Source organism: Gekko japonicus, unplaced genomic scaffold (genome assembly GCF_001447785.1).
Source record: "Gekko japonicus isolate JY-2015 unplaced genomic scaffold, Gekko_japonicus_V1.1 scaffold2394, whole genome shotgun sequence".
Taxonomy (NCBI): Eukaryota; Metazoa; Chordata; class Lepidosauria; order Squamata; family Gekkonidae; genus Gekko; species Gekko japonicus.
In genome coordinates, this window is record NW_015160905.1 from 120,517 (window position 1) to 148,369 (window position 27,853).

The window sequence follows — 27,853 nt, forward strand, 5'->3', positions numbered from 1 at the left end:
GACATACGGAGAACAGCTGGGGAAGCCCCAGAAGTTGTACAAAATGCACCTCGATGCTTGAGGGAGAGGGAGATGCTTCTCAACAGTGTTAAACCCAGGGCAAATAACCTTTGTGGAAATGGCCCTAGAGAAGCCAAGGCAAAGGCAACACTTGACCCAGGAATCTCCCAGATAGCGTTGCCAGGCCTTGATACTCCAGTGGCAGGAGACTCTGGTGGAAGGGATGGGCAGAAACGGCACCACTGTGACATCATTTCCTATGGAAAAACTGGAAGTGATGGTACCACATTGCAGCGACACTCTAGGAATCCTGTCGATCTCTATGGTCTGACCATAACGATCCCAGGGATTCCGGGAATGTTATCGCAATGTGGTGACGTCACTTCCATTTTTCTGCTGGAAATGATGTCATTTCCCCCTCGCCATTTCTTCCATTGCTCATTCGAGCAACAGTGGGGAGTATCAAGGGTAACCTTCCCCGCTGGAAATGGGTAAGTGGCATCCCTCCTCCCAGATCACTGTTCATTCTTCTTGGCCACTGTTCTACAGCAGATTCAGCACATTTCGTCGTGTCCCCCCCCCCCAAGACTCTCCGAGCCAAATGCAGAGTTCCCAAGTGCTTCTGCAAATCTTCATCTCACTCTCAACAAATGCACCAAGATGGGTCTCCTGTCTCTGTCTGCCATTTGAAGATCTGTGAAGAAGTCTTCTATGACACGGTGAATTGAGATCTGGCCGTCTCGACAAGAGATGCTACAGCAGAAGCTTAGAACCACCTCAGAATATCCTGCTGCCTAACCCAGGAATGGGGTGAGAGGAGGAGGAGAGTTGGTTTTATACCCCACCCTTCACTACCTGAAGGAGGCATGGCTTACAATCGCCTTCCCTTCCTCGCCCCACAACAAACACCCCAGTGAGGCAGGTGGGGCTGAGAGAGCTCTGAGACAACTGTGACTAACCCAAGGTCACCCAGCTGGCTTCATGTGGAGGAGAAGTGGGGAATCAAACCTGGTTCTCCACATTAGGGACCTGCTGTTGATCTTAACCACTACACCAAACTGGCTCTCTGAGTAGTTCTGCAACGCAGACACCTCAGGCTCTTCACAAACCACAACTCCCAGAGATCTCTGGGGTAACCTACACAGCACAAACCCTCAGGTTTTTGCGTCTCAGGCAGGGGTCATTTCCTGCAGAGGCGCACAGGAGCGGAGCTCCGGCAGTAAAGAGCCCAGGGGGCGGGCACATGCAACAAGCCCCACCCCCTGCTCCCAGCAGCCCTCAGTCAGAGCAAGAAGCAGCCAGGTAAATTGCAGACCCCCCCCCGCCCCCCCGGTCCAAAACAGTCCAGTGGCACCTTCAAGACCAAGTTTTATTCAGGTACAAGCTCTCCCTCCTCTGTGAGGACAGATCTGCACATTCCCCCCTCCCTCACTAGCTAGCAATCCAAAACAGTCCAGTGGAGCCTGAGCGGTGGGTGTTGCCTTCTGACAGACTTCCGGTGATGTCAGGAGGGGTGGCATATGCAAATAAGTTATGCTAATGAGTTATGCTAATGAGCTCCTGCACCTCTTTTTCTACGAAATGACCCCTGGTCTCAGGTGACCTTCAGCAGTGCGAGAATGATCACAGCTCCCTTCCCTATTTGAGAGCGTTCCTCCCCCCGTGTTATGCTGTCAGACTGAGCCTAACCATTCCCCACCTCACAACCATGTTCCCATTTCCTAAATTGGTAGGAAATCCAGCAATGAGTAAACAGCCCCTTTATGACGTCATTTCCCTCTGCAAGGTGCCAACAGGATCGCCTAGGTAACAAACCACGGCTGGCATACAGAGCATCCCTCCGAGATGGAACAGCAGGCTTGCAGAAGACTCCCCCCTTGGCCTTCAGTCGCATTAAAAATTAAACTCTGTCACAGCAGGGCTTGAGCTGTGGGTCACCAGGAGGTTATCAGAGGTCTTCGCAAACGTAGCCTACAAGAAACCAGTGCTGGCGGGATACTGTACCTGCACATCGGTTCTCAGGGCCACATGGAAACTACTTCTTTACACAGAGAGTGATTAAAAGGGATTAGATAGATTCATGGAGAAGTGGCCTATCGCGGGCTATTGGCTGTGGTGGCTGAAGGGAACCTCCATGTTCAGAGGCAGTCAACTTCTAAATCCCAGAGCCAGAAGACAATATCAAGGGAAGGCCTCGGCCTCTGTGGAACTGGCTGGCCACTGTGTGAGACAGGATGCTGGACTAGATGGACCACTGGTCTGATCCAGCAGGGCTCCTCTTATGTTCTTATGATGCTGGACTGGATGGACCACTGGTCTGATCCAGCAGGGCTCTTCTTATGTTCTTAGGATGCTGGACTAGATGGACCACCTGTCTGATCCAGCAGGGCTCTTATGTTCTTATGAAAGCCTTGGCCTCTGTGCCCTGTCGTGGGCCATCCAGAGGAAATGGCTGGCCACTGTGTGAGACAGGATTATGGACAAGATGGACCACTGGTCTGATCCAGCAGGGCTCTTCTTATGTTCTTATGAAGGCCTCGGCCTCTGTGCCCTTTTGTTGGCCCTCCAGAGGAACTGGCTGGCCACTGTGTGAGACAGGATGCTGGACTAGATGGACCACTGGTCTGGTCCAGCAGGGCTCTTCTTACGTTCTTATTTCGTGCCGCGACAATCAAAGGGCAGAAACAAGTTATGATGAGCACTCTCTCTGTTGTAAAGTTCTACTCCGGCGGCTATTCAAAATCGTTGTATTTTGAAAACAGAAGGGAGATAAGATAACCCTCTGAGAAAGGATGAGCGACCGCATGGAAACACCCAACAAGAATGGCAAAACGTGCACAAACACACGTATGTGGCTCTGGAGGTCTCGGAGCGGGCAAAAGGTCTCTCGAAAAGCATAAAATGCTTGGGTGTCGTAGTAGGGTTGCTAACCTCCAGGTGGGGCCTGGAGATCTCCCAGACAACAGAGAACAGTCCTCCTGGAGGAAAGGGCCGCTCCAAAGGGTGGTCTCTACGGCATCGCATCCCTATTGGGATGTCACGTCCCCTCCCCAAACTCCGCCCACCCCTGGCTCCACCCCCCAAAACCTCCAGGAATTTCCCAACACGGAGATGGCAACCCTGTGTCACAGAATGTGTATTGTACACTTGGGAGAAGTCAAAAGAGGGCAGCCATTCCACGAACACTTTTCCTTAGGTGCAGAATGTTACCTGACTCACCACGAACCTCTTTCCAGCCGACATCATTGCCCTCAACTCCAGCCCCCAACATGACTATACACTCCCCTTCGACATATCCTAGGGTTGCTGGCTCTGGGTTGGAAAATACCTGGAGAGTTGGGGGGGGTGGAGCCTGGAGAGGGTGGGGCTTGGGGAGGGACCGCAGCAGGCTACAATGCCACAGAGCCCACCCTCCAAGACAGCCATTTCTTCCAGGGGAACTGCTCTCTGGAGAGCAGTTGTAAAAGAGGAAAATCTCACGGGGCTCCGGGAGCTGTTCCTTGATGCGCGCGCAAAGCACTCAAAGCGCACACGCGCCACCAGCACGTCACCGGAAGTGACACGCGACGTCCATCACGTTGAAGGCGTGACCCCAATTGTCGGAGGGAAAACCATAGAGTTTTCCCTCTGACGATCGGGGCCACGCCCCCAACGTGATTGACGTTGTTGCGTCACCTCTGGTGACGCAGCCACGCCGCGCTTCGGGGGGCGGAGTTCCCCCTGGGGCCCGATTCCGCGGCGGCGGAAATCGGGCCTCCGAAGTGGGGGTTTACCCGCCCCCAATTGGCAGCCCTATCTCCAGGCCTCATCTGGAGGTTAGCAGCCCTAACTCCAGAGCCTGTATTTTATACCGGTTCAACTGTTGACCCCTATCCCAAAGAAGACTGGGAACTGTAGTTTGGCAACAGTGCCGAGAACTCTGTAAAAGGATCCCCATCAGCTCTCGCCAAACCAGAGTTCCCCAAGGAAGAAAGAGCAACTAGTAAGTCAATTGTGTTCTGTCCTATAGAGGTAACCTTAGAGCTCCCCCCCCCCCCAATATTCACATAGCGAACGAGGCACCTGATTCCTTTGTGGCAACTAAGTTATTCCTTGAAGCCCAAACCCCATGTAAGTTTAATGAGAGGTACATCCCAGGGGACTCACTCCCAAGTAGACATCTGGAGGAATAGGACTCTCAGAAATAATAATACTGCTATGTTAAGGTATTATGTCCAACGTGCCACATTTCTGATTGTTGAATACAAACCAAAATAAGCACCGTGCACAAGTATTTCCACAGCAGAATTAGGAAACTAGCGGTGGTATGGTGGGAAGCAGTGCCGGATTTACGCATAAGCTAAATAAGCTACAGCTTAGGGCCTCGCAATCTGCTGGGGCCTCAAATAAAAACACAATATAAAAAATTATTTCAAATATTAAAAAGGCGTATATATTTTAAATTTTTCTGAGACCAGTAGGGGGCCTCTGGGTTTTGTATAGCTTAGGGCCTCAGCAAGTCTAAATCCGGCCCTAGTGGGAAGGCCCCTCAAGTCACAACCGACTGATGCCGACCCCATAGGGTTTCCAAAGCAAGAGACATTCAAGAACTGGTTTCCCACTGTCTGGCTCTGTGTTGTGACCTTGGTGGTCTCCCACCCAAGTTCTAACCAGGACCAACCCTGCTTAGCTTCAGAGAGATCTGAGGAGATCAGGCTAGCCCACGGTAAGGGCAGAGATACAGGAAACACAGAGGATTCATGGAGGATAAGCTACTAGCCATGGTGACTGAGGGGAACCTCCACACTCAGAGGCACTAAGCCTCTGAATCCCAGAGCCAGGAGATAACATCAGGGGAAGGCCTCAGCCTCTATGCCCTGTTGTTGGCCCTCTAGAGGAACTGGTTGGCCATTGTGTGAGACAGGATGCTGGACTAGATGGACTACTGGTCTGATCCAGCAGGGCTCTTTTGATGCTCTAATGAAAGCCTTGGGACTGGTAGGCCACCGTGTGAGACAGGATGCTGGACTAGATGGACCAAAGTCCTGATCCAGCAGAGCTCTTCTTAACGTTCTTAAACAGGTAGAGATATTATTTAGAGAATTTATCTTCCGCTTTTCAAGGTCCACCTCAAAGCAGTTAAGATCCTACAAGATTACAATAAGAACATAAGAACATAAGAGATGCCAATGTTGGATCAGGCCAAAGGCCCATCCAGTCCAACACTGTGTATCACACAGTGGCCAGAAATACCAGGTGCCATCAGAAGGTCCACCAGTGGGGCCAGGACATTAGAAGCCCTCCCACTGTTGACCCCCCCCAAGCACCAAGAAGACAGAGCATCACTTGCCCCAGAGCCCCTATCTATACCTTGCGGCTAATAGCCACTGATGGACCTCTGCTTGATCGGACTACTTGATCGGACCAGTCCTGTAGAGAGTGCCACTCAACCAAAGGGCTAGTTCACGCAAGCGTAGACAAGGTTGTCAGACGCCAGGTGGGGCCTGTAGATCTCCTGGAGTTACAACTGATTTCCAGACCGGTGAGCAGTTCCCCCGGAGGACTATATGACATTACATCTCCACTGAGCCCCCTTCTCCAAACTCCACCCTCCATAGCCACCCCTCTCAAATCTCCAGGAATTTCCCATATTTGACCTGGCAAGCCTGTGGCACTGCCAGATCGAGTGTTGACTGGCAATGGAGAAAGACTGTCAGAGATCCCACATGCCATGTTTCGCAGATTTTGTTGACAAGTCACAGGTGACTTATGGCAACCCTGTGGGGTTTTCCAAGCAAGAGATTTTCCAAGTTGGTTTGCCATTGCCTGCCTCTGAGCCACAACCCTGGTATTCCTCAGAGGTCTCCCATCCAAACACTGGCCAGGGCTAGAGATGTGAAGGCCGGGGGTTACGGAATGTTTTATTTTTACATGATGAATAAAATATTTTAAGACAAGGTGTTCAAATATTTTCCGAGTCATTTCCAAAAAATATGTATGGTCTCAGATTGATCTAATTTCTGTGCACTGAGGACAAGCAAGTCCTAGGTTACAAACTGAACTCTCCAATGCAAGAAAAAGATGCACTTCTTCCTTTAGGAGGTGCTATTATCACAAGAAAAGAAAAAGATTTCAGCTTTGTTTTTGCATGTGGGTGGGTATTGTGTTTGTAATAATTGTTTTGATACACTATGTTTTTAATGTGCTAGTTGTGATAATTTCATGCCAAGAAAAAATGTCCAGAGTCATATTTTATGTTCCTAAAGTAACAGAATGACTTTCAATCTGGAAAATAAAAAAGAAGTGCTAATGTAGCATTTTTTTTCAATTTTTCCAAAAATTTCCGTTTCCCCCCGAAAAAACCCGGAAAAAACCTGTTTTTCCCCCTAAGCTTCAAAATTACCGGACATTTGACATCTCTAGCCAGGGCCGACCCTGCTTAGCTTCCGAGATCTGGCTAGATTGGGCTAGCCTGGGCTATTCTCAGACGACACCACAGTAAAACGTCACGCTTCTCAAAAGCGCTTCCAGCCATTCCTGGGCGATCACGGACTGTAGCCACTTATGTGGAAACACAAGTGGTAACCCCACTGATAGAGGACTTCCTCCTGTCAAAATCTGTAGCTGCCGTTGCCGCCTGGGCAAGCCGGTACCTTGCCCTCCCTTGAAAGTCCATCCCACAAAGTGCTCACGGCAGATTGGATGATACGGAATCCCTTTCTTCCCTCGTCGGTTATTCCACACAGTACCGGATACCTGACCGTCAGGTGGCAGGCCTGGGAGCAGGTGCGAGGCCTGGGCACAGCACACCTGTCACAAGCCCCGGAACTGGTGGTGCACGCACAGAGGGGTTCGCCTCCTTTCAAGCCTCCCTGTGCGTGCACCCCCCCTGAATAAAGGGTTTTGATACCCCGGTGTAAGAAAAGCTGAAGCAAGCAGGTACCCAGATGCATGGTGCCCCGGAGGTGCCTTGCGAAAACACTTTAATCCACCCTGGAGCACACCAGACAAGTGCCCGAGGGCTTGGTGTGCTGGGGTTCAGGCCAGAGACCAAGGAGAGGCCTTGTAATACACCTCTGACAGCTGTCACCCGAAGCCAAGAGAGTTTCTCCCAGCCCTGCTCCACCTAGAAGAAAGAGATCCCAGATGGCAATTGAGAGTTCAATTCCCTTCAAAAGAAAGGGGGGGGAGAGAGAAGGCTCTGAGCATTTCCCCAAATTAAAACCCAGTTGGGGTGGCTGTGAGCTTTCTTCACGTCTTCACACCATGGTGGGCGTAGCTGCGCTATTATCCTGTAGCAAGACCAAAAAGAGGAGTACCGCGGCACCCAAAAGATGAAGTGATTCATTCGTTTACTTTGTGAATACCCTGCCTTTCTCACAAGTGGGGGCCCAACGCAGCTTGCATCCTTCTCCGGGCCTCCATTTTATTCTCACAACAACCCTGTGAGGTAGGCTAGGCAGAAAGTATATAGGATCACAGAGTGGGAAGGGGCCATACGGGCCAGCTAGCCCAACCCTCTGTTCAATGCTGGAACAGCCTAGAGCATCCCTGACAAGTGTTCGTCCAGCCGCTGCTTCAAGACTGCCAGTGACGGGGAGCTTACCACCTTCCCAGGCAGCCAATTCCATCCTTGAACTACGCTTACTGTTAAAAAAAAAATTCCTAATATCCAGCCAGTATCTTTCCACACATAATTTAAACCCATTCTTGCAAGTCTTATCCTCTGCTGCCAACAGGAACAGCTCCCTGCCCTCCTCTGACAGCCCTTCAAATACTCCAAGAGAGCCATCCTGTCCCCACTCAACCTCCTCTCCTCCAGACTGAACATCCCCAGGTCCCCTCAGCCTTTCCTTGCAGGACTTGGTCTCCAGGCCCCCGATCATCCTCGCCACTCTCCTCTGCACCCGCTCCATTCCGTCCACATCCTTTTTGAAGTGAGGCCTCCAGAACTGCACACAAGACTCCAGTTTGGAGTAGCAGTTAGGAGCACAGAGTCTAATCTGGGAGAACCGGGTTTGGTTCCCCACTCCTCCACATGCAGCTGCTGGCATGACCTTGGGTCAGTCACAGTTCTCTCAGAGCTGTTCTCTCACGAGCAGTTCTGGAAAGAGCTCTCTCAGCCCCACCTACCTCCCAGGGTGTCTGTTGTGGGGAGGGGAAGGAGATTGTAAACAGCTCTGAGACTGAAAGCTGCTACCGGGTAAATAGGTAAGATCAGCCACGGTGTATTCTGTATAGTGACTCCCACCTTGTGACACAGCCTGCCTGAGGACACCCAAAAGGGACCCATGCTTCTATCATTCGACAGAACAAAACATAAATGTTCAAGAGGGCACTTTTATAAACGGATTAGAAGCGTAGCAGGATGGAACAGTCTAGGACGGCTCCATTATAATGCAACAGGATCGACGGCTATTGCAACGATTGTTCCAGTTATTATCTGGCTTCTTTCACTGCATTGTCCTCTTCCGTTGTAATTCCACTCACTGCGTGGTTTATAGTGTACTTGGCCTTCGGCAGATTGTTGCTCCCATTCTCTTTTAATTCTGTACGACAGCATTGTTCGTTGGAAGCAGTTGGTGGCCACGGGCACAGAAAGCTTTAAAAGGGGATTAGACAGATTCATGGAGGAGGAGTCTATGAGTGGCTACTGGCCATGGTGACTCCTCCATGTTCACAGGCAGTCAACCTCTGAGTCCCAGTGCCAGGAGGGAACATCAGAGGAAAGCCGTGGCCTCTACGCCCTGTTGCTACACCTCTAGAGGAACTGGTTGTCCATTGTGTGAGACAGGAGGCTGGACTAGATGGGAACACTGGTCTAATCCAGCAGGGCTCTTCTTATGTTCTTAGGATGCTGGACTAGATGGACCACTGGTCTGATCCAGCAGGGCTCTTCTTATGTTCTCAGGATGCTCGACTAGATGGACCACTGGTCTGATCCAGCAGGGCTCTTCTTATGTTCTTAGAATGCTGGACTAGATGGACCACTGGTCTGATCCAGCAGGGCTCTTCTTATGTTCTCAGGATGCTGGACCAGATGGACCACTGGTCTGATCCAGCAGGGCTCCTCTTATTTTCTTACGATGCTGGACTGGATGGACCACTGGTCTGATCCAGGAGGGCTCCTCTTATGTTCTTAGGATGCTGGACTAGATGGACCTCTGGTCTGATCCAGCAGGGCTCTTCTTATGTTCTCAGGATGCTGGACTAGATGGACTACTGGTCTGATCCAGCAGGGCTCTTCTTATGTTCTCAGGATGCTGGACTAGATGGACCACTGGTCTGACCCAGCAGGGCCCTTCTCATGTTCTTAGGGTCTGGATGGACCATTCGTCTGATCCAGCAGGGCTCTTCTTATGTTCTCAGGATGCTGGACTAGATGGACTACTGGTCTGATCCAGCAGGGCTCCTCTTATGTTCTCAGGATGTTGGACTAGATGGACTACTGGTCTGACCCAGCAGGGCCCTTCTCATGTTCTTAGGGTCTGGATGGACCATTCGTCTGATCCAGCAGGGCTCTTCTTATGTTCTCAGGATGCTGGACTAGATGGACCACTGGTCTGACCCAGCAGGGCCCTTCTCATGTTCTTAGGGTCTGGATGGACCATTCGTCTGATCCAGCAGGGCTCTTCTTATGTTCTCAGGATGCTGGACTAGATGGACCACTGGTCTGACCCAGCAGGGCCCTTCTCATGTTCTTAGGGTCTGGATGGACCATTCGTCTGATCCAGCAGGGCTCTTCTTATGTTCTCAGGATGCTGGACTAGATGGACCACTGGTCTGACCCAGCAGGGCCCTTCTCATGTTCTTAGGGTCTGGATGGAACTGGTCTGATCCAGCAGGGCTCTTCTGATGTTTTTTGGATGCTGGGCTAGATGGACCACTGGTCTGACCCAGCAGGGCCCTTCTTATGTTCTCAGGATGCTGGACTAGATGGCCTACTGGTCTGATCCAGCAGGGCTCTTCTGATGTTTTTTGGATGCTGGGCTAGATGGACCACTGGTCTGACCCAGCAGGGCCCTTCTTATGTTCTCAGGATGCTGGACTAGATGGCCTACTGGTCTGATCCAGCAGGGCTCTTCTGATGTTTTTTGGATGCTGGGCTAGATGGACCACTGGTCTGACCCAGCAGGGCCCTTCTTATGTTCTCAGGATGCTGGACTAGATGGCCTACTGGTCTGATCCAGCAGGGCTCTTCTGATGTTTTTTGGATGCTGGGCTAGATGGACCACTGGTCTGACCCAGCAGGGCCCTTCTTATGTTCTCAGGATGCTGGACTAGATGGCCTACTGGTCTGATCCAGCAGGGCTCTTCTGATGTTTTTTGGATGCTGGGCTAGATGGACCACTGGTCTGACCCAGCAGGGCCCTTCTTATGTTCTCAGGATGCTGGACTAGATGGCCTACTGGTCTGATCCAGCAGGGCTCTTCTGATGTTTTTTGGATGCTGGGCTAGATGGACCACTGGTCTGAACGAGCAGGGCTCTTCTGATGTTCTTAGCACGGTAGACTAGATGGGACCACTGACCTGATTTACCAGGGAGGGACTTTCCGGGAGTGGGGAGGAGCGTCGCAACGTGCATACATAAACAGGAAGTGACACAGACACATCAGGGACATTGGTAGCGATGCTGTGGCTTTTCGGCAAAACTCTATAGTAGAATTCGCTTCAAATCACAGAGCTTTACACACAAACCGGAGTGTCCCCCCTGATGCCCCCAACATTTCTACGTCACTTCCGGTTTTCATAGGCACGTCACAATGATTTCTGGGTTCCTGCCAGTATGAGAGGGTGATGGGGAGGGGGGAAGAGGAGCACCCGAAAGTGGGAGACCCCTGCCCACACTGGGCAGTCTAACAACCCTAATTCTGGGAGAACTCCAGGTCCCACCTGGAGATTGGCAGCCATACCTGTGAAGTACATTAGACTAAGAGACGCGACAGTCCTTTGGGGAATCATCCATTAAACTTCACTGACTCACAGGGACTTGAACCTGGGTCTCTCCCTGGTCTAAGACCAACACCCTAACCGTTACACCACAGTGGATCTCAAGGTCATCGACGTTAGCACACTCCCGCATGAACTGACGCACGCACTGAGCGATCCTTCTCATTACACACCTCTGCCTCATCTTGGCTTGCACATGGTGAGCCACGGGAAGGCTCCGGCTGGAAGAACGTCTGACAACTCTATGTGCCATGTTGGGGGTGGGAAGGGGGTGAGATACCCAATAGGAAGAGGAGAGATTAACACATGGAATTCACTGCCACAGGAAGTGGTGGCGGCTACAAGCATGGACGGCTTCAAACAGGAATTAGATAAGCATATGGAGCAGAGGTCCATCAGTGGCTATTAGCTACAAGGTATAGATAGGAACTCTCAGTCTGGGGCAAGTGATGCTCTGTCTTCTTGGTGCTTGGGGGGGTTCAACAGTGGGAGGGCTTCTAGTGTCCTGGCCCCACTAGTGGACCTCCTGATGGCACCTGGTATTTCTGGCCACTGTGTGACACAGAGTGTTGGACTGGATGGGCCTTTGGCCTGATCCAACATGGCTTATCTCTTAATGTTCTTATGTCTGGGGCAGGGATGCTCTGTATTCTTGGTGCTTGGGGGACAAGAGTGGGAGGGCTTCTGGAGTTCTGGCCCCACTGGTGGACCTCCTGATGGCACCTGGTATTTCTGGCCACTGTGTGACACAGAGTGTTGGACTGGATGGGCCTTTGGCCTGATCCAACATTGGCGTCTCTTATGTTCTTATGTTCTCACAGTCGATAGCTATGCTAGGGTGCAAATGGAAACCCACATGGGACAGGTTCCCCCATACTAGGGTTGCCAACCGCCAGGCGGGGCTTGGAGATCTCCCAGACTTACAACTGATCTCCTGACCTGCAGAGATCAGCTCCCCTGGACTCAAAACCCATAAGCGGCCGAAGCTTCTCCAGATAGGATGGCCAGGCTCTATGTTGGGCCCTAGAGGTCTTCCAGAATCGAAAATTATCTTCAGACGGCAGAGTCTGAGTAAGTGGCTGCTTTGGAGGGCGGACTCTAGGACAGCGTTCCCTCTAAGCTAAGTTAGTGTGAGCTAGCTCACAGTTTTTGAGCCTCCAGCTCACAGATTCTTGTCTTAGCTCAGGAAGGAGGGCTCCAGAGCAAACTAATTTATGCAGTAGCTGAATCGCTGGCTCACCACTTTAATGCCAGTAGCTTACAAAGTAGAATTTTTGCTCACAAGTCTCCACAGCTTAGATGAAGCACTGCTCTAGGGTTATACTTCCTGAACAGCAAGTATCCCCTGGAGAGCCCGTTTGGTGTAGTGGTTAAGAGCGGCACACTGTAATCTGGAGAACTGGTCTTGATTCCCCACTCCTCCACATGAAGCCAGCTGGGTGACCTTGGGTCAGTCACAGTTCCCTCAGAGCTGTTCTCTCAAGAGCAGTTCTTGAAAGAGCTCTCTCAGCCCCACCTACCTCACAGAGGGTGTCTGTTGTGAGCAGAGGAAGGGAAGGAGATTGTAAACCGCTCTGAGACTCTGAGTGAAGGGCAGGGTACAAATCCAACTCTTCTTCTTCTATAGCAGAGAACCAGTGTGCTGTAGCGGGTAGCGTGTCAAGCTAGGATCTGAGAAACGCAGGTTCAAACCCCCACTCTGCCCTGGAAGCTTGCTGGGTGACCTTGGGCCAGCCTAGCCTTCCTTGGAAGGTCGTTGTGAGGATAACACATGGAATTCACTGCCACAGGAGGTGGCGGTGGCTACAACCATGGACGGCTTCAAGAGGGAATCGGATAAAGCATGTGGAGCAGAGGTCCATCACTGGCTGTTAAGACACAAGGTATAGATAGGAACTCTCTGTCTGGGGTAAGTGATGCTCTATATTCTTGGTGCCTGGGGGGGGGGCAACAGTGGGAGGGCTTCTAGTGTCCTGGCCCCACAGCTGGACCTCCTGATGGCACCTGGTATTTTTGGCCACTGTGTGACAAGAGTGTTGGACTGGATGGGCCATTGGCCTGATCCCACATTGGCTTCTCACATTGGGTCCCCCTCCAGGAGAGAACAGACTGAAAGTATGTGACGTATCATCATCTCCCGATAAAGTGAAATAAAATAAACAGAAAATTCTATTCCTGTGGTGAGAGACCCTCTTGGAGTCACAGCGGATCGAGTGCTAGAGGTAGGCGGGAGAGACCTGGGTTCAAGTACCCACGCAACAACCATGGCTCAAAGACAATTACCACCTCTCTGCCTCTTCTACGATACACAATCACAAAGATAAATAATGTTGGTACATGCCACCGAGGTCCTTGGAAAAAGGACGGGAGCGAGAGAGAAGCAAGTCTGAGAAACGATTTCCCGCCTGCTCCATTGTCACAGACCTCTCCCTCGACAATGAAACAATCCGCATCCTTTTTACTGCCTAACCTTCGGCTATTTCTATTGTTGCCAGATTGGGAGGCGATAACACTTGACATGTAAACAGTGCTGCGAGTGTTCAAAACAGAGATAAACGCACGTTATCTTGGTTAAAAAGTTTTATAAGCCGCACTTTCAAGGTGTGCGGGGTTATGTAACCAGCTAACGGTTAGAAAAACAAGAAAATATTGTAACTTTTAAAAAAGTTAACAAGCCGGCAATAACGTAAGATGCTAGTATGTTAGTACTTGGATGGGAGACTGCCAAGGAGGTCCGGGGCTGCTAGGCAGAGGCAGGCAATGGCGAACCACCTCTGAACCTCTCATGCCTTGAAAACACAACTGGGCTGCCCCCAGTGTTCCCTCTAAGCTGAATTAGTGTGAACTGGCTCACAGTTTTTTAGCCTCCAGCTCACGCATTTTTGTCTTAGCTCAGCATGTATGGCTCCAGAGCAAACTGATTTACGCAGGAGCCAGATCACTCGCTCACAACTCTAATGCCAGTAGCTCACCAGGTAGAATTTTTGCTCACAAGACTCCACAGCTTAGAGGGAGTCCCTGCACCGGGTTTATTCATGACAGCCTTTCAGAGTGTGGCTGTTTCAGCTTTCCCTGTTCAAAAATATCTTTGCACATCCCAGTAACAACGGAGCAGAAAGAGATCAGGTGTGCTGATAAGGAGTTTGCAACACTGCTGGTCCGCATTCTGCCAACACAGCTCCGTGCCTGGGCAGACAGTGCCGATCACTCTGCTTTTCCTAGATGGTGGTGGTTTTCTGCTTGGAACTGCACTTTCCACCTTCCTCCCTGATCCAGCTGTAGGTACAAATAGGAGAAGATTGTGTGGTGCATTCAGAAAATAATGCACAGTGGCATCCTTGAATGTGTTTCGATCAGTGCCCAGAGCTGCATGATTGAGGGTCTAGAGTACTCCTAGGGTTGCTGGCTCCAGTTTCCATGGAATCCTAGAGCTTTCCTCCAGCACAATGATGTCACTTCCAGGTGTGCACAGGAAGTGACATCATAGCCTTGGAGGATTGCCAATTAACACATCCACATCCCCCAAAAGCTTCCACTGGGTCTGGTGTGGGACTGGTGACAGTTCTCCACAGTCTTGGTTAGAGGTCTTTCACATCACCTACTGCCAGATCCTTTTAACTGGAGATGCTGGGGACTGAACCTGGGACCTTCTGCATGCCAAGCAGAGGCTTTGCCACTGAGCCGTAACCCCATGAAGTTCTCTCATAATGAGTTAGATTGTTGATTCCCTCACTCGCTACCCTACTGAGTGGTGGCGAAGGACCAAGGGTGTGGAGCAGGAAATCTCCCACCTAACTGGAATACCCATTAAGTCTAGCTGCCACAGTTAGAATAACCAGTACTGACCTTGATGGACCAATGCGGTGATTCAGCATAAGGCAGTTTCATGTGTTCAGGGGTCATTTCCTGCAGGAGCGTACAGGAGCGGAGCTCCGGCAGGAAAGAGCCCAGGGGGCGGGCACATGCAACAAGCTCCACCCCCTGCTCCCAGCAGCCCTTAGTCAGAGCAAGAAGCAGCCAGGTAAGTTGCAGAGCTCCCCCCAGCCCCCCGGTCCAAAACAGTCCAGTGGCACCTTTAAGACCAAGTTTTATTCAGGTACAAGCTCTCCCTCCTCTGCGAGGACAGATCTGCACGTTCCCCCCCCCCATAGCTAGCAATCCAAAACAGTCCAGTGGAGCCTGAGCAGTGGGTGTTGCTTTCTGACACACTTCCGGTGATGTCAGGGTGTGTGGCATATGCAAATATGTTCTGCTAATGAGTTCTGCTAATGAGCTCCTGCACCTCTTTTTCTACAAAATGACCCCTGCATGTGTTCATGTGAAGGCTCCCGGGGGGATTTGGCAGCCCTACGGGGGAGGGGAAGGGAAAGGAGTTTGTAAGCCACTCTGAGACTCCTTTGGGTAGTGAAGGGTGGAGTATAAATCCAATCTCTTCTTCTATTCTCTCGTATTCTCTCCCCACACAATTTCCTCCTTCCTGGCAGCCCCCATATCCTCACCTTTCCCTGCTTCCTTCTCTTTCCCTTCTACATAGATATATTTGTTATGTACTTACTTCATTTGTATGCTGCCTTTCTCCATAACGAAGACCCAAAGCAGATCCCATCTTTCTCCATTTTATCCTGAGAACAACCCTGCAAGGTCGGCTAGGCTGAGAGAGTGCGACAGACAGGAGGTGTTGCTGCTTTATAAAGCCATGGAGAAAAGAAAGAGTGCATTTATGCCATTGAGCCATGGTGGTTGCAGGGTTATTTAAATAGAAAATGCCAGGCATTTACACATCTGGTATTTTTTCAATTTACTGACTGGACAGAAAGGGGAAATACTGGACTGTCCAGTTCAAAACTGGACACCTCCCAAGCCCAGCAGGAGGGCCCAGGAGGACAGGTGGAAAACGTAACATATAGTTAGGCCCAAAAGTATCCCAAGGGACTTGAACGCTTGGCTTGCAAAATTGCTTAGGGATATTTTGGCAGGTCTTTTTTTTTAAATAAAGAAGAAGAGGAATTCTATTACACAACTTTTTTTAAGAAGCTATGTGAAGCACCTTGAACTCTCTGACACAGACTGTAAATACCAGGTTGTTGTTGTTATTATTATTTTAAATTCAATTATATGAATGCCTTTCTGACAGGGCGGACCGAGCTTGGCGAAGTTGATTGTTCCTGGCCTCAAGGTCTCAGTTAATATTTTTATTGTTCTAGCTCTTGCAGCATGGAAATAGGTCCTCTGCAGTCCTGATTTGACACATTCCTCCCCCCCCCCCCAAAAAAGGAAACCCATAAATTCCACATACACAGCATGGTTTGCAAGGAAACTCTTTGCATTCCTCGCACTGACTGACCATTATTTCAAGAGACACAAGAACATAAGAAGAGCAACCCTACCAACAACAGGGCATAGAGGCCGAGGCCTTCCCCTGTACAGATGGTGCCTCCTGGCTCTGGGATCCAGAGGTTTAGTGCCTCTGAATGCGGAGGTTCCCCTCAGTCACCATGGCTAGAAGCCACTGATACACTAATCCTCCGTGGATCCACATAATCCCTTTTTAACAGTGTTTCTTCCTGCAGCCATCGCAACATCCACTGGCAACAAATTCCACATTCTAATCAGTCTCCGTGTAAAGTTGTATTTCCTTTCTCTGTCCTGAACCTCCTGCCCATCAGCTTCATTGAATGCCCTGGAGTTCTAGTCTTTTGGGAGAGGGAGAAACATTTATTTTTGCCAACTCCCTCCACCCTTCTTCATCTTGGTTGCCCTCCTCTGTACTTCTTCCAGCTTTCTCCTCCCTGACTGACAATAATTTCGAGAGAGACACAGTCACCAGGCATCACCCTGGAGCACGTAAGCCACACTGCTCAGGCCAACGACAAGTGCACTAGAAGTTCATTCCATACAAACAAGATTTGGCAAACTCTTCTGAATCCCCGCAGGAGTGTGCGAATGTAGCCCTGGGTGCAAAATAACCTCACCACCTCTCGAGTCCCTCAGAGGCCAATGTTTATGGCAGGATAGCTAGGAAAACACATCATTAACCAACCTAGCAGCAGGGGTCATTTCCTGCAGGAGCGCACAGGAGCGGAGCTCCGGCAATAAAGAGCCCAGGGGGCGGGCACATGCAATAAGCCCCACCCCCTGCTCCCAGCAGCCCTCAGCCAGAGCAAGAAGCAGCCAGGTAAGTTGCAGAACTCCCCCCCCCCAGTCCAAAACAGTCCAGTGGCACCTTCAAGACCAAGTTTTATTCAGGTACAAGCTCTCCCTCCTCTGTGAGGACAGATCTGCATGTACCCCCCCCCAACAGCTAGCAATCCAAAACAGTCGAGTGGAGCCTGAGCGGTGGGTGTTGCCTTCTGACACACTTCCAGTGATGGCAGGGGGTGTGGTATATGCAAATAAGTTATGCTAATAAATTATGCTAATGAGCTCCTGCACCTCTTTTTCTACAAAATGACCCCTGCCTACCAGTGTTTATAAATCATAGTCGTGAAATGGCACACAAACACATGAAGCTGCCTTATAACGAATCAGTCCATCGGTCTATCAAGATCAGTTTTCTCTACCAGAGAAATACATACAAAACAAGACTTTTATCTTATCATACACATAGTAACAATGGCAAGAATATTATATGCCAAATATTGGAGAAGAAATGAAGTTCCTTCAAAGGAAGAAATTATAAATTAAATATTGGAAACAGCAGAGATGGGCGATCTAACTTCAATCTTGATATATAATAAAGGAAACTATGAGAACACATGGTCAAGATTTTATGAATGGATAGAAGAGTATAACGTTTACAACTTTCTGACATATGACCAAGATAAAAGGAAATGAGAACTATACATTCAATTATAAGCAAAAGGTATATATGAAAATTATAAGGGATAAAAGACATGAATGTTTTTGGATACAGCATGAGGCCAATAACTAGGTGAAATATCGATATAAATGGATTTCCCGTAATTTGTATCTATGTATGTTTTGTATGTCTTATATATGAAATAAAAAATCCTGTTAAGAAATATCAGTTTTCTCTACTCAGACAGGCAGTGGCTTTCTAGCGTCTTTCCCGTCACCTACTGCCTGGTCCATTTAACTGGACATGCCGGGGATTGAACCTGGGACCTTCTGCATGCCAAGCAGATGCTCTACCACTGAGCCATGGTGCCTCCCTTCAACAAACGTAATTCTCCACACTTCCTTAGCGAACTAACAAACCTAGTTCCTAGTTTGTAACAATAATAATAAACCTATTTCCCTCAATTAAAGGAGGAAATTACATATTGTTATGGGTGCCCCATTTCTCCAAGCAGTGAAAACTTCCAGGGGTGAGTGCCGGGGAGACAGCATCAGGGAGTCTTTATAATATTTCCTTTCTTTGTAAATACACAGGTAGAGCACAGGTGGAGGTACAGGGGCACACCTGAAGGGAAGTGGATCGGCCGCTCCGCATCACAGCCCCAGAGAAAGACAGCCTGCATTATTTTGGTTGGTCATCATAAAAGATATTGCATGGATTTTGCTATGGGCCAATAGCAACAGGGGTCACTTCCTGCAGGAGCCCACAGGAGCGGAGTTCTGGCAGTAAAGAGCCCGGGGGCGGGCACATGCAACAAGCCCCACCCCCTGCTCCCAGCAGCCCTCAGTCAGAGCAAGAAGCAGCCAGGTAAGTTGCAGAGCCCCCCCCGGCCAAAACAGTCCAGTGGTACCTTTAAGACCAAATTTTATACAGGTACAAGCTCACCCTCCTCTGCGAGGACAGATCTGCATGTTCCTCCCCCCCTCCCCCAATAGCTAGCAATCCAAAACAGTCCAGTGGAGCCTGAGTGGTGGGTGTTGCCTTCTGACACACTTCCGGTGACGTCAGGGGGTGTGGCATATGCAAATAAGTTATGCTAATGAGCTCCTGCGCCTCTTTTTCTACGAAATGACCCCTGGAACTACCGATTTTTACTACTTTGGGAGCACTGGAATTTAGCCACAGGAGAGTGAGGCCTTTCACTGGGAGGAAAGGAGTCTGGGAAACCACACTGGGTAATACTAGCACAGTTTGGCTTACAGTAGCTCTTTGGTGGTGGAAAGCACTGCCAAGCTGAAGCTGACTTATCGTGACCCTGTAGGGGGTTTTTAAGGCAAGAGATGTTCAGGGGTGGTTTTGCCATTGCCTGCTTCTGCATAGTGACCCTGGGACTTCCTTGGCGGTCCCCCATCCAAGTACTAACCAGGGCCGACCCTGCTTAGCTTCCGAGATCCGATGCGATCAGGCTAGACTGGGGCCCATTCTGCATTCGGCATTCGCTCCCTTCTTTTACCAAATCCAATTTCTTCCAGATTAGAGTCCGCGCACTTAACCACTACACCAAACTGGTTACCAAAATGTTACCAAAATAGTTACCAGAATGTGTGAAAGTAACGAAAAACAGGCAAAACCCAATGTTATCACATACTTTCTAAAGTCTAAACTCAGCAAACTTGTCACAGTACCAGCTGACCGCTCCGGGGGGGGGGGGGGCCGGAATGGTTTTTAGCCAAGAGGCAATTTCTCACAGGATCTGGATACAGCCCCTCTAGGAAACCCCTGGTCTTACGGCCAGTTAACAGTACCGAGAAACTCACTGAAATTGACGCGGCCTCGGGCGAACTGCCCCACCTCAGTTCTTCTAACACTGATTTCACAAATATTTCAGCCTCACTGGCATCTTCCACCTCCCTTTATGAAAAGCGTGATAAACTTAAGGGGTACAAGACAGGCCCCAGAGGGCAGCTTTGTTGGTCTGCAGCAGAACAACTGAATCATAGAATCATAGAATGTTAGAGTTGGGAGGGACATTCCAGGTCATCTAGTCCAACCCCCTGCACTCTACAGAACACCCAGATCCCTTTCACATGAGCTGCTGTCAAGCCAAGTCCCTCCCATTCTATATCTGTGTCTTTGATTTTTAATATCCAAGTCCAGCCGCACCTGAGAGACCCAACAAGAGTTTTAGGATATCAGCTTTCAAGAGTCAAAGCTCCCTTCGTCAGATACAAGTAGGGACGGAGATCTTTGCACCTACTTCTATCTGAGGAAGGGAGCCTTGACTCTTGAAAGCCTATACCCTGAAACTCTTGTTGATCTCTAAGGTGCCGCTGGACTCGAATTTAGGGGATGCAGGTATTCCAGAGGAAGTCATGGAGGTCAAGCAGTAAATTAGCTTCACACTGCCACACCCCACGATGGCTTCCCTACCAGTTAAAGAAGCCGCTGTCACCCAAATTGGCAAGAGCACAAAGCAAAGCCCTTCATTCCACATGGCTTTTTGGCAGCCTCTGCTGGTTTGCAACACTCCCTTGAACACTGTATTCTTGGTGCTTGGGGGGGACAACAGTGGGAGGGCTTCTGGAGGTCTGGCCCCGCTGCTGGTGGACCTCCTGATGGCACCTGGGTTTTGGCCACTGTGTGACACAGAGTGTTGGACTGGATGGGTCACTGGCCTGATCCATCATGCCTTCTCTTATGTTCTTATGGCCCCACCATAAGACCTCCTGATGGCCCCTGGGTTTTGGCCACTGTGTGACGCAGAGCGTTGGACGGGATGGGCCACTGGCCTGATCCAACATGGCTTCTCTTATGTTCCTATGGCTCCACTGGTAGACCTCCTGATGGCACCTGGGTTTTGGCCACTGTGTGACACAGAGCGTTGGACGGGATGGGCCACTGGCCTGATCCAACATGGCTTCTCTTATGTTCCTATGGCTCCACTGGTAGACCTCCTGATGGCACCTGGGTTTTGGCCACTGTGTGACACAGAGCGTTGGACGGGATGGGCCACTGGCCTGATCCAACATGGCTTCTCTTATGTTCCTATGGCTCCACTGGTAGACCTCCTGATGGCACCTGGGTTTTGGCCACTGTGTGACACAGAGTGTTGGACTGGATGGGCCATTGGTCTGATCCAACATGGCTTCTCTTATGTTCTTATGGCCCTGCTGGTGGGCCTCCTGATGGCACTTGGGTTTTGGCCACTGTGTGACACAGAGCGTTGGATGGGATGGGCCACTGGCCTGATCCAACATGGCTTCTCTTATGTTCCTATGGCTCCACTGGTAGACCTCCTGATGGCACCTGGGTTTTGGCCACTGTGTGACACAGAGCGTTGGACGGGATGGGCCACTGGCCTGATCCAACATGGCTTCTGTTATGTAAAGTCCTCGAATCCTTTGGATTACCGGAGGTGGGCATTTCTCTCTCCAGGGTTGTAATAGAAGTCTTTTAGCAGCAGTAAAGCATGCCTTTACTGGAAGGGTCCACTTCCGTTGACCGCCAGTCAGTCTCTGGGAGACAAGCAAATAGCTTAAAAGCACGTGTTCAATGATCAATGAACATTACAATAAAAAATTGATATCATTCCTTCCTCCCCAAAAGACTAAATAACTTGACAGGCCCAAGTATATGCTCAAGAGATGTGCCATGTGGGTGACCGTCCCGGCAATCAGACACTTTTACTTTTTTCCCCTTTACTAAAAAAAGACGCTGTGCTGTCCAATATAGTGTAAAGATAATTTTTATTTTGAATAAATCTGCATCTTAAGATTGAGAGAAACGACAGGTACAACATTGAGGGTGGTGTCCGATTGCTTTGGCAAAACAGGGCGACCCAGCTCTTAACACCATTCACTTCTGAAGACTGCAGTCGAACCTACAATTTTTTTTAATGCACTTCATTTTTATCCCGGGTTTCCCCAAGGAGCTCAGGATGGGGAACGTTGTTCTCCCTTCCTGTGGCGGTAGACAGCTCTGTCAAGTTGTAGCTGACTTGGGTGACCCTGTAGGATTTTCGAGGCAAGAGAAGGACAGAGAGGGTTTGCCATTGCCTGCCTCTGCATCGCAACCCTGGACTTCCTTGGTGGTCTCCAGGGCGTTTTTTGTAGAAAAAGCCCAGCAGGAACTCATTAGCACAATAGGCCACACCCAACAGCAGACACTCATTAGCGTATTAGGCCACACCCTTGACAGCACAGCACATTAGCATATTAGGCCGCACCCCCATGTTACCAGAAGTGTGGTCATCCAGCCACACCCACCTTTTGCTTCTTATTCTGTTTACTTTGTTGTCAAAACCCAGAGGGTTTTTTTTGTAGCACAGTAGCAGGAACGCCTTTGCATGTTAGGCCACACACCCCTAATGTAGCCAATCCTAATGAGTGTCTGCTGTTAGGTGTGGCCTATTATGCTAATGGGTTCCTGCTGGGTGTGGCCAACTCAGGAGCCGGCCGGAACTCTGTTCCTGTGCGTTCCTGCCCAAAAACAGCCCTGGTGGTCTCCCATCCAAGTACTAACCAGGGCCGACCCTGCTTAGCTTCTAAGATTGGCCTAGCCTGGCTTGACACTTAATGAATTATCCACTTAATGCAGCAATGTCTATTCCCCCCCCCCATGGAGAATTGATTAGGTTAGTTAGAAGCCAGGCATAACCCAACACCAATCAAACGGCCACTTTTGCTGCTGCCGTTAGGATAGCTTGCTTCGAAGCCGTACAAGAATCTTCTTTGGGGGAGGAATTTGGGGGAAGTCTAAGCCTGCGTTGGCCTGACCCAGAGGACACAAGCTAGCCTCATCTTATCAGACCCTGTCTGCTAAGCGGGGTCAGCCCTGATTAGTACGTGGATGGGAGACCACCAAGGAAATCCACAATACAGTGGCAGGCAATGGCAAAACACCTCTGTTCATCGGCTGCCTTGAAAACCCAATGGGGTCAGCCTAAGTCGGCTGTGACCTGAAGGCACTTTCCGCCAGCACCAGCTCATCATCTCAGTTGCGTTTTAATCCTAGAGGCAGGGCTGGGAAGGTAATTCGAACTCCGAGGCAACTTAAATTCCCGGGCACTTTCCCCAAGGTCTTCCTAGCAGACTCCCAGATGGCAAACTGTTCCTCCATGCAATTTGTCAATGAAAAAGCCTACGATAAATGCAACACACGAAACACAAACTAAAGACCAAACAGAGCAGAACCCTGCAAAATGATTTGTATGCCATTATTATTGGGAAAAACAGAATAAAGTTTTCAACGAACATTGGCCCACAGTGTATCGATTTTCCCAATTTCTATACATCGACTACAAGGTTAAAACAGCACTGTTCCTTGCGTATCACACACGATTCAAAACAATGCAGCACTTGAACTCATAACGAGAAAAGTGTCCAAAATATGTCCACAGAGTGATGATTGTTATCAACAAGACCGGACTGCTCAGGCAACCGAAGATGACTTGACAAGCGTTCCGGTATGCTTGAAACGCAAGCATCAAATTCGGAATTGCCAAAATAAAACCCGCACACGTTTGTGTGTGTGTGTCTGCATACGTGTAGGGGAGAGAATATTCATCAAGCCCTGAATTTATACCAAGATCCATTCCAGAAAAACTACACACACAAGCACTTACTGTTCGCAGTCCTTCCAAATGCTGCAATTATGGGAGCAAGGTGAAAAGAGGGGAGGAGGAGCTGTGGCTCAGTGGAAGAGCATCTGCTTGGCATGCAGAAGGTCCCAGGTTCGATCCCCGGCATCTCCAGGTAAAAGCACCAGATCGTAGGTGATCTGAAAGACCTCCGCCAGAGACCATGGAGAGCTGCTGCCAGTCTGAGCGGACGATACTGTCAGGCAGCTTCATGCATGTGTGTGTATGTGAGAGAAGGTTGGGGGGGGGGGGGAACTGGGGCACAAACTGCTGCCAGGAAAGGAACCAGTTTTAGCCACACAAAGCTGGCTGCCTTAAGGAAGAGAGCCATGCCATACAGCAGAGGCCCAGAGGCGTTTTCAGGAGAACACGGATCAAATGGGGAAAGGAAACATTACGTCAATAACAGGTTGCGTACAGACGGCAGATTCACTGCACGTCCCACTTCCGTAACGAGTTACCATAATGAGAAGCCCGGAAAAAAGGGAGAGAGGGCAAATAGTTTGCACTGTGCTACTTTCATACAAGCTGCTAGTCCTCAGTGTTTAGACAAGGAAGAATCCAGACCGGCCAAAGCGGCTATCCTGGGTTACAGCGCATAAAGCTTAAAATCTATCCCGGCGTGCTTTTGATCTCACCTTTCCTCAGAGAAGCTTGATTCTCCCTCTCCCAAGTTCATTCTCCCAACAACCCGGCAAGGTAGAGGATGCAGACAGACAGAACCAGTGTGGAGAGCCAGTTTGGTGTAGTGGTTAGGAGAGTGGTCTCTAATCTGGGAGAACGGGGTCTGATTCCCCATGCCTGCACATGCAGCTGCTGGAGTGACCTTGGGTCAGTCACAAGTTATTTTCAGAGCTGTTCTCTCAAGGGCAGTTCTCTCAGAGCTCTCTCAGCCCCACCTACCTCACCGGGTGTCTGTTGTGGGGAGCGGAAGGGAAAGGAGATTGTAAGCCGCTCTGGGACTCCTTCGGGTAGTGAAGGGCAAGGAATAAATCCAAACTCTTCTCTTCTTCTTCTAGTGGTTAGAGTGCCCCACTAGGATCTGGGAGACCCAGGTTCGAATTCCTGTTCTATCATGGAAGCTCACTGGGCGGCCTTGGGCCAGTCACTGTCTCTCATTCTAGCCTGCCTCACAGGGTTGTTATGAAGATAAAATGGAGGTGAAGAGAAGGATGTAAGTCACTTTGGGTCCTGGGGGGGGGGAGGAAAGCTGGGGTTATAAATGAGGTCACTAAATAAATACCTGGCCCAAGGTCTCCGAGTGAGCTTCCTGGACCAGAGGGAGAAAGTTCGGGGGAACATCTTGTGATCAGCAGAACATCTGCCTGAGAGTTTGTTTCCTTCCCGTCTGCCGGTATAAAAGCCTGGGCGTAGCCAGAGGCACGAGCCCTTGGCCAAGATCCAAAGGGCTCTTGGTCCTCTGGCTTGCAGCCCAGGTCCTATGACAGCCGGCCCAGGAAGTATTTGTGTTGTTCTGGCTTGTTTAAATTATAAGATTTAAATTTGGTTTGGTTACGTCTCCAAAGTCCCTTTGGGGAGAAAAGCAACATAAAAGTCTAATAAATAATAAATGCCTTAATGAACTAAAGAAAATGGGAAAGGGAAGGTTTGAACCCAGGATTCCCAGATGCTAGCCCACAGCTCTAAACACTACACCGTACAGCAGTACTGCAAAGGAGGAAGAGGAGGAGGCAATTGGATTTATACCCCGCCCTTCACTCGGAGTCTCAGAGCGGCTTACAAACTCCTTTCCCTTCCCCTCCCCACAACAGACACCCTGTGAGGTAGGTGGGGCTGAGAGAGCTCTGACACAAACTGTTCTTTTTCAAGGACAGCTCTGACAGAACTATGGCTTGCCCAAGGTCATCCAGCAGCTGCGAGTGGAGGAGTGGGGAATCAAACCCCGTTCTCCCAGATTAGAATCCATGCACTTAACCACTACACCAAACTGGCTCTTAGGAAGATTCAGGATGGTAGCCGTGAGTCGGAAGCAACCGAACCAAGTTTGAGTCCAGTGGCACCTTTAAGACCAACAAAGTTTAATTCTGGGTATCAGCTTTTGTGCGCATGCACACTTCTGAATGAAGTGTGCATGCACACGAAAGCTTGCACCCAGAATTAAACTTAGTTGCACATTAGGAAGACATTGCAAGATGCCATGTCTGCTGGCAATGCAGTGGAAAAATCGATGGTCAGGGAAGGATTACTTAACCCTTCCCCTCCCATCTGGCAACTTCTCCCTGCTGGTTGTTTTTAGGTTCTCTCTTCAGGGGAAAAGAACCACCGGCAGGATCAAAAGTAAGTGTGTGTGAATCTGTAGGGCCCCTTGGCAAGAGAGACGCATCAATCCTCCCCTTACAAACGCCCCCCCCACACACACATTTTGCCCCCCCCCCCCACATTTTGCAGTTGCTTAGCAACTACGAATTCAGGTAAAACCTGATTCCATTTGGCATCTCTGGTGCTTGTGCACAGTTCCGCGAGAGAACTTTTCCAGGGCACGGAGGGTTAAACCTCTTTCCAAAGCAGCGGTCTGTGAAATTCCAAGAGAGGGGATGGGCCGAGGGTAAATAGGTCTAAGGGCTGGATCGGCCCATAACAGCCAGTCAGTAGTATGAAAAAATCCAGAAAAAAACGATAGGCTCGAATAAAGTTAGTAAAGATAACATGCCCAGACCAGGGGGAATTCCTGGAAGCCGAGCTCCCCAAAGCCCCCTTTGTGTACAATCTTTTACATATGAAGTTCTAACACAAATATCTCCAGGATTTAAGCTGTACTGGCTGCAGAGAAAGAGAAAAACACAGCCTTGTTTTTAAGTCGTAGAAGAGAGCGGTGTCCTCAATGGATGTCTGTAATCGCTGCTTCCCCAGGAAGATTACGCCTTCCTTATGCAACTTGAGAAGAGTGAAGGGAAAGAAGTCTGAAAATATGGATAGCATTCAGAACAGTTCATCGTCTGAGTCCAGCGCACCCTTAAGCCCAACCAAGTTTAATGCTGGGTATATGGTTTTGTGTGCAGGCACACTTCTTCACGAGAGCTTCCATCCAGAATTACGAGCATCTATTCATAACAGCTGTGCGTGTGTAAAAAGTTGTGTGTGTAAAGGGCCGTCAGGTCGTAGCTGACTTATGACAACCACAGCAAGGGGCTTTCAAGGCAAGTGAGAAGCAGAGGTGGCTTGCCATGGCCTTCCTCTGCAGAGCCTCCCTTGGTGGTCTTACAGTGGTCCAAGAAAGGCGCTCTCAAGGCAAGTGAGGAGCAGAGGTGATCTGCCATTGCCTGCCTCTGCAGAGCCTTCCTTGGTGGTCTCTCATCCAAGCCTTATGGTGACCCCAGCAAGGGGCTTTCAAGGCAAGTGAGAAGCAGAGGTGGCTTGCCATGGCCTTCCTCTGCAGAGCCTCCCTTGGTGGTCTTACAGCGATCCAAGAAAGGGGCTTTCAAGGCAAGTGAAGAGCAGAGGTGATTTGCCATGGCCTTCCTCTGCAGAGCCTTCCTTGGTGGTCTCTCATCCAAGCCTTATGGTGACCCCAGCAAGGGGCTTCCAAGGCAAGTCAGAAGCAGAGGTGGTTTGCCATGGCCTTCCTCTGCACAGCCTTCCTTGATGGTTTTACAGTGATCCAAGAAAGGGGTTCTCAAGGCAAGTGAGGAGCAGAGGTGATTTGCCATTGCCTTCCTCTACAGAGTCTTCCTCAGTGGTCTCCAGGGCCGGCTCACTCACTAGGCAAACTAGGCGATCACCTAGAGTGGGCCAGCCCTTAGGGGCACCAAACTGCACCCGGCCCTGTACTCTGGGAGTTTCTTGATTATTTGTGTTTTTCATTCTTCCTAAAATGCATTTATTTTTGAAAATTGGTGGGTGCACGGGGGGGGAGGGGCACCAGAAGGGATCCTTGCCTAGGGTGCAAAATAAGCTGGGGCTGGCCCTGGTGGTCTCTCATTCAAGCCTTATGGTGACCCCAGCAAGGGGCTTTCAAGGCAAGTGAGAAGCAGAGGTGGTTTCCCATGGTCTTCCTTTGCAGAGTCTTCCCTGGTGGTCTCTCATCCAAGCCTTATGGTGACCCCAGCAAAGGGCTTTCAAGGCAAGTGAAAGGCAGAGGTGGTTTCCCATGGCCTTCCTCTGCGCAGCCTTCCTTGGTGGTCTTACAGTGACCCCAGCAAGGGGCTTTCAAGGCAAGTGAGAAGCAGAGGAGGTTTGCCATTGCCTTCCTCTGCACAGCCTTCCTTGGTGGTTTCCCTTCCAAGTACTGACTATGCTTAGCTTTCCAAAATGTGACGAGATTAGGTTATACCACGCCGCCTTTCCTGCCATTCATAACAGGTTACCCACATCCAAAAAAATGAAGAGGTAGGAAAGCAAAATCGCACCTTTGACAGAGGGGAGCCCAAAAGCATACAAGCGTCTATGCTTCACAGAACTCTCCATCAAGCAAGTGTTATTTCCACACTGCGTGAATAGTTACAGCAGCGTCACCATGTTTTGAAAAG

General features: G+C 49.9%; 1 protein-coding gene across 1 annotated transcript in view; it reads right to left on the reverse strand.

Moving 5' to 3' along the window:
- The window catches only part of PROSER2 (proline and serine rich 2), a 75,321-nt gene that overhangs the window by 23,670 nt on the left and 23,798 nt on the right, over nucleotides 1-27,853 (reverse strand). The gene's annotated exons all lie outside the window — the stretch shown is intronic.